A 10,922-nucleotide genomic window follows, 5' to 3' on the forward strand; every position below is an offset into this window, starting at 1 on the left:
TCGTGTATATGCACGATTTTGATTGTACCGTGTTCAAAAATATATACAAATGAGGCAATTGGCATAATAACGACGAATGAGTGGTAAAAACTAAAATTCACTCAAACATAAATTATGTATTGACAAAAATAATTGCGGGGGAAACTTATGATTTATTCATAATCAAGCATGAAAGTGCAAAGATAATAGAGGTAACAAAAACTATAATGAGGTCTGATGTCTACTACACAACCTTCTTCTTGTAGACGTTGTTGGGCCTCCAACTGCAGATGTTTGTAAGACTGGCAAATTTCTCTCAAGTTGATGACCTAAGGTTTATCAATCCGTAGGAGGCGTAGGATGAAGATGGTCTCTCTCAAGCAACCCTGCAACCAAATAACAAAGAGTCTCTTGTGTCCCCAACACACCCAATACAATAGTAAATCCTATAGGTGCACTAGTTCGGCGAAGAGATGGTGATACAAGTGTAATATGGATAGTAGATATAGGTTTTTCTAATCTGAAAATATAAAAACAGCAAGGTAACTAATGATAAAAGTGAGCACAAACGGTATTGCAATGCTAGGAAACAAGGCCTAGGGTTCATACTTTCACTAGTGTAAGTTCTCTCAACAATAATAACATAATCGGATCATATAACTATCCCTCAACATGCAACAAAGAGTAACTCCAAAGCCACTAATAGCGGAGAACAAACCAAGAGATTATGGTAGGGTACGAAACCACCTCAAATTTATTCTTTCTGGTCGATCTATTCAAGAGTCCGTAGTAAAATAACATGAAGCTATTCTTTACGTTCAATCTATCCTAGACTTCGTACTAGAATAACACCTTAAGACACAAATCAATAAAAACCCTTATGTCACCTAGATACTCCAATGTCACCTCAAGTATCCGCATGTATGATTATACGATACGCATCACACAATCTCATATTCATCTATTCAAACCAACACAAAGTACTTCAAAGAGTGCCCCAAAGATTCTACCAGAGAGTCAAGACGAAAACGTGTGCTAACCCCTATGCATAAGTTCATGGGCGGAACCCGCAAGTCGATCACCAAAACATACATCAAGTGGATCAATAGAATACCCCATTGTCACCATGGGTATCCCACGCAAGGCATACATAAAGTGTTCTCAAATCCTTAAAGACTCAATCCGATAAGATAACTTCAAAGTTAAAACTCAATCCATTACAAGAGAGTAGAGCGGGAGAAACATCATAAGATCCAACTATAATAGCAAAGCTCGCTATACATTAAGATCGTACCACCTCTAGAACATGAGAGAGAGAGATCAAACACATAGCTACTGGTACATACCCTCAGCCCCGAGGGAGAACTACTCCCTCCTCGTCATGCAGAGTGCCGGGATGATGAAGATGGCCACCAGAGAAGGATTCCCCCTCCAGCAGGGTGCCAAAACGGGTCTAGATTGGTTTTCCATGGCTACGGAGGCTTCTGGCGGCGGAAATCCCAATATATTCTGCTCCCCGTAGTTTTTAGGGTATATGGGTATATATGGGAGGAAGAAGTACGTCGGTGGACCTCCGGGCTGTCCACGAGGCAGGGGGCGCATCTAAGGGTGTGGGCGCGCCCCCCACCCACGTGGGCAGCCCGGGACTCTCCTGGTCCATCTCCGATACTCCGTGGGCTTCTTCTGGTCCAAAAATAAGTTCCGTGAAGTTTTAGGTCACTTGGACTCCGTTTGATTTTCCTTTTCTGCGATAATCTAAAACAAGGAAAAAACAGAAACTGACATTGGGCTCTGGGTTAATAGGTTACTCCCAAAAACAATATAAAAGGGTATAATAAAGCCCATAAACATCCAAAACAGGTAATATAATAGCATGGAACAATCAAAAATTATAGATACATTGGAGACGTATCAGCATCCCCAAGCTTAGTTCCTGCTCATCCTCGAGTAGGTAAATGATAAAAACAAATTTTTTGATGTGGAATGCTCCCTATCATATTCATCATGTATTTCTCTTTATTGTAGCAAGAATATTCAGATCCATAAGATTCAAGACAAAAGTTTAATATTGACATAAAAATAATAATACTTCAAGCATACTAACAAAGTAATCATGTCTCATCAAAATAACATGGCCAAAGAAAGCTATCCCTACAAAATCATATAGTCTGGCTATGCTCCATCTTCATCACACAAAATATTTAAATCATGCATAGCCCCGATGACAAGCCAAGCAATTGTTTCATACTTTTGATGTTCTCAATCTTTTTCAATCTTCACGCAATACATGAGCGTGAGCCATGGATATAGCACTATATGTGGAATAGAAGGGTGGTTGTGGAGAAGACAAAAAGGGAGAAGATAGCCTCACATCAACTAGGCGTATCAACGAGCTATGGAGATGCCCATTGTTGGTGTCAAAACCGGCGGATCTCGGGTAGGGGGTCCCGAACTGTGCGTCTAAGGCGGATGGTAACAGGAGGCAGGGGACACGATGTTTTACCCAGGTTCGGGCCCTCTTGATAGAGGTAAAACCCTACGTCCTACTTGTTTATTCTTGATAATATGAGTAGCACAAGAGTTGATCTACCACGACATCAGAGAGGCTAAACCCTAGAAGCTAGCCTATGGTATGATTGTATGTTGTCCTACGGACTAAAACCCTCCGGTTTACATAGACAGCGGAGGGGGCTAGGGTTACACAAGGTCGGTTACAAAGGAGGAGATATACATATCCGTATTGCCTAGCTTGCCTTCCACGCCAAGTAGAGTCCCATCCGGACACGGGACGAAGTCTTCAATCTTGTATCTTCATAGTCCTACAGTCCGACCAAAGGATATAGTCCAGCTGTCCGGAGACCCCTAATCCAGGACTCCCTCAGTAGCCCCCGAACCAGGCTTCAATGACGTCAAGTCCGACACGCAGTATTGTCTTCGGCATTGCAAGGCGGGTTCTTCTCCAAATTTCAAATGTTTGTTTAAGCAGTGTCCGGCCCCATAAATGTTGACTTCTTTGGCTTCTGTGCCCAACAAGGGCTATCTTCCACGTGTCGAATGAATATGAGGAGCCAGGGCACTTTTACATTCACCCCCCTAGCCAGATAAATAAATTGTCTATTAAAGGGATGGGGATGCTTAGACCCAATCCATATCATCCTCCCCCAGCGAGAATCCATCGCAGCGCGCTTCGGAAAAATCCACTCCATCATGGCCGACAACCGCAGCTCCTCCTCCCGCCCCCGTAGCCCTAAGCCCGGTGATTGGGAGAGGTGTTCTGTCCCACACATTCGATTAGTTGAACTGTAGACTAAGGGATTTCTCCCTCCAGCGTATAAGGTCCCCATCCGAGCCGGGCTCGCCACCTACAATGGCGGGGAGCAAGCGGAGAGCTTCCCCAGTCCCTCTACGAGGTAGCAGGTATGCCTTGTTCCTTACTTATTAAGGGGACTCGAATTTCCAATTCATCTGTTCCTCCGCGGGCTCCTGGAGTTTTACGGCCTCCAACTGCATAATTTCACCCCTGCTTCCATATTACACATCGCCGGCTATGTTGCCCTCTGCGAGTTATTCTTGGGCTGCGAAGCTCATTTCGAGTTGTGGAAAAGGTTGTTTTGCCTCGTCCCTCGCACACAGAAGGGGTCACTTTATCAAGTGGGCGGAGCCGAAATATGGCGCATCACCGAAACCGGATACCTATCCGGTACTCCGAAGAAGATGTCCAAAGACTGGCCTTCGGAATGGTTTTATATGGAGGACGTCACCCTTTCGGATCCTATTCGGCGGGGTCTTCCTGAGTTCAACAATGCTCCTCTGATGAAACGCTGAAGTTGGCGCCCACAGAGCCCCCAGGAGGAAGACAGCGGAGAAGTCCTTTACCTGATGAACCAGATTAAAGCGCTGGCTCAAGTAGGATTGACAGTAATCGAGGTTATGTCAACATGCATAATGCGGGGAGTGCGGCCACTTCAATATCGAGGGCACCCCCTGTGGTGTTTTAATGGGGAAGATGACGCCACCCGTTGCGGGCGTAAGGGGCTGGACAACGCTGCCGCTTTAGCAAAAACTCTGTCCGAATTGTTCAAGGGAGAGGAAGAGGAGTTCATCCGCATCAAGCCACGGAATGGATTCTCCATGTACAACCCTCCAGGCTGGGTGAGTTATATCTCCTTACTCCCATTCTTCCCGCATTCTTTGTCGTAGGTACTCACCTTGCCATTTTGCGGCAGGAACTGCGAAAAGCCATCAGGGAGGTCAGCAGCCCATCTCCACAACCAGAGGACCCTGACCAGGCCCTCGGTCCCGGACTCGAAGAAGATCCGGACATATTCGTGGAGCTGATAGACCAGTAGTTCTATCAATTAAGCTGTGATGATGCCATGGTGGCCATTACGGCCGACTATCTCGGATTGCTTCCTGTGTCGCACGTAAGAAAAACCAAAAATCCCAACTCTAAAAACTAGGATTCTCTTTTAGACACTTCACCTACCATATATATATGGTGTTTTATAGGGAAGGCATTCGGGACGCCATGTCGAACCCGTAGCAACTCGCCAACAAGAGGCACCGAGGCCGGGCAGGCAAAAAGGAAGGCGGTCAGGACGGAGACGCCGGTGCAGAGGTATGACAGAAACTCCGCTCCGTGGTTGTTGTCTTTCTCGAAATGTAATGACGTCCATGTTTCTTTAACAGAAAACACGCTCGCCGGAATATGTCCGGTGATGCTGCCGATCACGCTTCCACCAGTCGGGCTCCAGGACCGGACATAGAGGCGGAAGCCGACATGGGGCGGACGCCGGATACTCCCCCTACAGAGGATGCGGATAGACTATCCGCTACAAATTCAGAAGTGGAGAGCGCCATGAATCATAGGCGTCGTCGGGCCATACTCCGCGACGCTTGCTTCTCACTAGAGGCATTTGATGCCTTCAATTCTGGAGAGGCGTACCTCTGTGCTGCTCAAAATGGTCTAGCCAGAGCCACAGACCAGTATGTAAAGGATGTACGGGTAAGCAAATCTGACGATTATATGTATCAGCAGCCCCTGAGACTTGAAACAGTTTGCAGAACTGATTTAAGGATCATCTTGTTGTGCAGGTTCTTACAGAGAAGAATACTCGACTGTCACAGGAGCTGGAGGAATGCAAGACCCAACTTCGGGCCGCTGTTGCCGCATTGAAGGAACCTAAAAAGTCCCCAGCTGGTAACATTTCTTTCAAATAATGATAGGTACCATATAGCATGCGGCATGACTGCAGATCTAACAATATATGTTGCAGATGAGAGGACCAGCATGTCGTACGACAGATAAAGGCTGGCGAACGCGTGCTGACTGAGGTCATGCGGGAGAAAAAGAATCTCCAAGACGCCAATACCAGGATGAGCGTGGAACTGAAAGATGTTCGATCCCACCTTGCGGACTCCGCGAAGGAGAATAAACGGCTTCGACGCGACATTTTTAGTAAGTGCTTGAACGAACCCTTAAAAAAGGGGTCGGTGGAGAAGCCGGCTAACAGTATTATGTCTGCAGGTATGCTGACGGGTCGTCCCGCGGAGGAGATGCCCGGGTCTGCAGGTGATCTTCTATCCGAGCTCTCACAACTGCACGAACAAGTTCGACAGGTGATGCAAGGTATCGCCCAGGCCTTGTGGCCATCCGTCTCCCTGCCAGAAGGTATTGGAGAGCTTGCGGAGAAGCTCAAGGGAGCACGGCGGCGCTTCCGATTATGGAAGATATCTGCCTGCCGTCAAGGTGCCAGGGAAGCCTGAGCCATGGTGAAGACGCGGTATACCAAGGCTGACCCAAACCACATGGCCAAGGTCGGACCTGTGGGGCCCGATGGGAAAGAGATCCCTGTTAGCTTAGTCTATGGGCAAGTAGAATTAGTCGCAAAGTATTCCCAACAGGATTGTAGGCTAGACCGCCTGTTGGATGGTATAGAAGAGGAATTTAGTCAGTCTACATGACTATGTAATTAAAGTGACATGTATAATGCCTTCTAGCCGGATTGTAAATTATTTGTCATGGCGGACCTTTTCGCTTCAACCTTGGGACCCGATAGTACGGAGTGTGTCCGAATACCCGCTCAGTTATGTAAGAACCGGGGTATGCGTGGATACCAGGCGTAGGGGTCATTAGTGCTTGAACAGACAAGTGCCCAACTAGTTATGTTATATTACATGGGTAGTAAGAAACATCTTCCAGGGAGAATGGTTCCGTAAGGGTTCCTTTCCCTGGGTACGCATGCCCTAAAGTGCATGTCCGAACTGCGAGAGGAAACGCAGGCAAAAACATCTGGGGGCACATATGGAAAATAAAAAAATCATCTTTTGTTCGCCGACCGAATATTCCCATAAGAACGCTAGCTTTCGGCTTCACCCAGTCTGAGGTACACATCTGGCTGACCCGGCAGTAATAATCGCAGAGGTGCTCCCCTTATGCCCTAGCCGAATTAACGGGAACGTAGGGCATAAATACAAGAGCCAGGCAACCCAGCTTGGCCAAAACTTAAGTCATATCGATGCATATAATGGCGAAGAAAAGGTACATGCGGAAGAATAACACATGTGCGGGGCATGAAGCCTAGATAAATAATTAAGCTTCTGTGTAAGAAGCCCCCAGGTATAATGAGCGCGGTTAGTGCGTCAATAGTGTGCAAGCAGGGCACAAGTTGGCCCTTGAAGGCCTGGAGAAAGAATAAAAGAAAGAAAGGGAAAAAAGGACAGATAATGTATATGCAAAAAATGGACAGAGGAAAGAGACGAACATGGAGTCCGACGCTAGGCATAGAATCTTCGGAGTCTGGCTGCGTTCCATGGGTTCGGCTCAAGTCGATTATTCCATGCATCCCGCAGACGGTATGCTCCACCGGTTAGAACTTGGTCAATAATGAAGGGACCTTCCCATTTGGGCTCGAGCTTGGTCTTTTTCTTCTCCAGCAGGCGTAGAACTAACTCGCCAACATTATAAGTTTTGGCACGTACCTTCTCTGCTTTGGTATCTGCGAGCCTGTTGCTGATAGAATGCGGAACGGGCTTTTGCCACATCGCGCTCCTCCTCCAGTGTGTCCAGACTGTCCTGCCGATCGAGCTCGGCATCTCTTTCTTCGTACATGCGCACTCGAGGTGAGTCATGAATTATGTCGCAGGGCAGAACTACCTCTGCGCCGTACACCATAAAGAAGGGTGTGTCTCTGGTAGTATGATTCGGCGTGGTCCGCAGCCCCCAGAGTACGAAGTCGAGCTCCTCTACCCAATGTGTGTTAGACTCCTTTAAGGACCGCACTAGTCTGGATTTGATGCCGCTCATGATAAGACCATTTGCTCGCTCAACTTGGCCATTGGTTTGTGGGTGATAGACAGAAGCATAATCGAGCTTGATGCCCATGTTGCTGCACTAGAGTTTTACCTCGTCGGCCGTGAAGTTCGTGCCATTGTCAGTGATGATGCTGTGGGGGACGTCATAATGGTGTACAACCCCGGATATGAAGTCTATTACCGGTCCGGATTTGTCCGTTTTAACAGGTTTGGCTTCTATCCATTTGGTGAATTTATCCACCATGACCAGTAAGTATTTTTTCTTATGGGTTCCCCCTTTAAGGGGTCCAACCATGTCAAGCCCCCAGATCGCGAAGGGCCAGGTAATGGGGATTGTTTGGAGGGCGGTGGGTGGCATGTGGCTTTGGTTTGCAAAAAGCTGGCAACCGGCGTAGCGTTGGACCAAGTCCTGTGCGTCTGCCTGGGCTGTCGGCCATAAAAACTTGTACGGAAGGCCTTGCTTACAAGGGCCCGGGCTGCGGCGTGGCGGCTGCCGGGTCCGGCATGAATTTCTGCCAAAAGCTCCTGCCCTTCCTCTTCGGAGATGCACCTTTGAAGGACTCCGATAGTGCTTTTTTATACAGCTCTCCCTCGTGGACCCTGTAGGCTTTAGATCTCCGCACTATGCAGCGTGCCTCATTTTGGTCCTCGGGAAGTTCCTGCCTAGTTAGGTAGGCCAGGAATGGTTCTGTCCATGGGGCGATGATGGCCATTATTACATGGGCTGAATGTGTTATTTCGGTGGCAGAGCCTCTGATTGTGTCAGAGTGATCGGTGTCGGGCATTTTGGCCCGGTCCGGACTATTGTTACCGGTGTCCCCTTCCCATACCACGGATGGCTTAAACAACCTCTCCAAAAAGATGTTGGGGGGGACCGCATCGCGTTTTGCGCCGATGCGGGCAAGCATATCTGCCGCCTGATTGTTTTCCCGAGCCACATGGTGAAATTCGAGCCCCTCGAACCGAGCTGGCATCTTTAGGACGGCGTTTCGATAGGCCGCCATATTCGGATCCTTGGCATCAAAGTCTCCATTTATTTGGGATATTGCAAGGCTCGAATCCCCACGCACCTCCAGGCGTTGAATGCCCATGGAAACTGCCATCCGAAGACCATGTAACAGGGCTTCGTATTCGGCTGCATTGTTGGAGTCTGTATACAGTATCTGCAGTACGTATTGAACTATATCTTCGGTTGGGCACGTCAGGACGACGCCAGCCCCCAGACCAGCCAGCATTTTGGAGCCGTCGAAGTGCATGATCCAATTGGGGTATGCACCGTACTCTTTAGGGAGTTCGGCTTCCGTCCATTCGGCGACAAAGTCGGCCAATACTTGCGATTTAATGGCTCGCCGAGGTTTGTATGTTATGTTGAACGGGAGGAGCTCAATGGCCCATTTGGCAATCCGGCCCACGGCGTTGCGATTGTTTATAATATCATTGAGTGGCACTTCCGAGGCTACTGTAATCAAACACTCTTGAAAGTAGTGTCCCAGCTTCCGGGATGCCATGAATACCGCATAGGCTATCTTTTGATAATGTGGGTACCGTGATTTGCATGGAGTGAGGACAGTGGATACATAATATACCGGCTTTTGAAGGGGGATTTATGTCCGTCCGCTTCTCGTTCGACGACGAGCACTGCGCTTACGACCTGATGAGTTACCGCAATGTATAACAGCATTGGTTCACCGATGTTTGGCGCGGCTAGGATTGGGTTGGTTGCCAGTATGGCCTTTATTTCCTCCAATCCGGCTGTGGCAGTATCCGTCCACTCGAAGTGTTCAGTGCGCCGAAGGAGGCGATAAAGGGGTAATGCCTTTTCTCCTAAGCGGGAGATAAAGCGGCTTAGAGCCGCCACACATCCAGTTAATTTCTGGATTTGTTTGAGGTCCGTTGGGATGGCCAACTGTGATAGAGCTCGGATTTTGGCCGGATTAGCTTCAATTCCTCTACTGGAGACAATGAAGCCCATGAGCTTTCCGGCTGGTACGCCGAAAACGCATTTTTCCGGATTGAGCTTGATGTCGTATGTTCGGAGGTTGTCGAATGTGAGCCTCAAGTCGTTTATTAAAGTGTCGACGTGTTTGGTTTTGATGACCACATCATCTACGTATGCCTCCATTGTTTTGCCGATCTTTTTCTCCAGACATGTTTGAATCATGCACTGATATGTTGCGCCAGCGTTTTTGAGCCCAAAAGGCATTGTGTTGAAACAGAAGGGGCCGTATGGTGTGATAAATGCCGTTGCAGCTTGGTCGGACTCCGCCATCTTGATTTGATGGTAGCCGAAGTATGCGTCGAGGAAACACAATGACTCGTGTCCTGCGGTAGCATCGATAATTTGATCAATGCGGGGGAGGGGGAAGGGATCCTTTGGGCAAGCCTTGTTGAGGTCCTTGAAATCGACACATAGGCACCAGGATTTGTCCTTCTTTGGTACCATCACCAGGTTTGCTAGGCAGTCCGGGTGTTTTATTTCTCTAATGAATCCGGCCTCCAATAACTTGGATAGTTCCTCTCACATAGCTTGTCTCTTAGATTCAGAGAAACGCCGAAGAGTCTGCTTGACCGGCTTGAATCCCTTTAGAATATTGAGGCTGTGCTCGGTCAGCTTGCGTGGGATTCCTGGCATGTCTGAGGGTGCCAGGCGAATATGTCCCAATTCTTGCGCAGGAACTCTCGTAGTGCAGCATCCACGGCGGGGTCTAACTGTGCCCCGATGGAGGCTGTTTTTGTAGGGTCCATTGGATAGACTTGGAATTTGACTATTTCATCCGCGGGTTTAAAAGAGGTGGACTTGGATCTCTTGTGAAGTATCACGTAGTCCCTGTCCACTGTGGAGCGTAGCGCAGTTAATTCCTTGGCCAAAAGGGCTTCGGATAATGCCTCGAGGGCCAATGCGACTATTTTGTTTTCGGCGCGAAGCGCTGTGTCCGGATCACTAGCGAAAGTGATGATTCCGTTGGGCCCAGGCATTTTGAGCTTCATGTAACCATAATGGGGTATGGCTTGGAAGATTATGAACGCCTCCCGCCCTAAAAGGGCGTGGTATCCACTACTGAACGGGGCCACTTGGAATGTAATTTCTTCGGACCTATAGTTCTCTGCCGTGCCGAATACCACATCTAGTGTGATTTTCCCAGCACAGCGTGCTTCCCGACTGGGGATGATTCCTCTGAAGGTTGTGCTACTTTGCTCAATGCGGTTCCAGTCTATTTCCATTTTTTGAAGAGTTTCCCGCCATCCATGAGTACTTTGGTGAGTCGAAAGCCGTCCACGTTTGGACTGAGGACCAGTGCAGCTGGTGCTCAGGCTGTTCGGAATTTAGGTTCATCACTGGCATTGAAGGTAATAGCCGTGTCGCTCCATGGATTTATTGTTGCCACGTGGCAGATTTTGGCAATGTTGCGGAGTGTTCGCTTGCGTCTATTATTTGATGCGAATGTCTCAAAGACTGTTAATACCATATTGTTATCCCTGGGATGGTGCTCTGTGGCATCTGGGATGAGAAGGTCCTCGCCGCTTTTGGCCACCTGCCGGAGTATCCAACATGCTCTAAGGCTGTGTGTTGGGATGGTATCCGCTGTACTATGAATTTTGCAGGGTCCATTGAGCCATCCCTCCAATAC

Source organism: Triticum aestivum, chromosome 6A (assembly GCF_018294505.1).
Source record: "Triticum aestivum cultivar Chinese Spring chromosome 6A, IWGSC CS RefSeq v2.1, whole genome shotgun sequence".
In the NCBI taxonomy this organism is placed as follows: Eukaryota; Viridiplantae; Streptophyta; class Magnoliopsida; order Poales; family Poaceae; genus Triticum; species Triticum aestivum.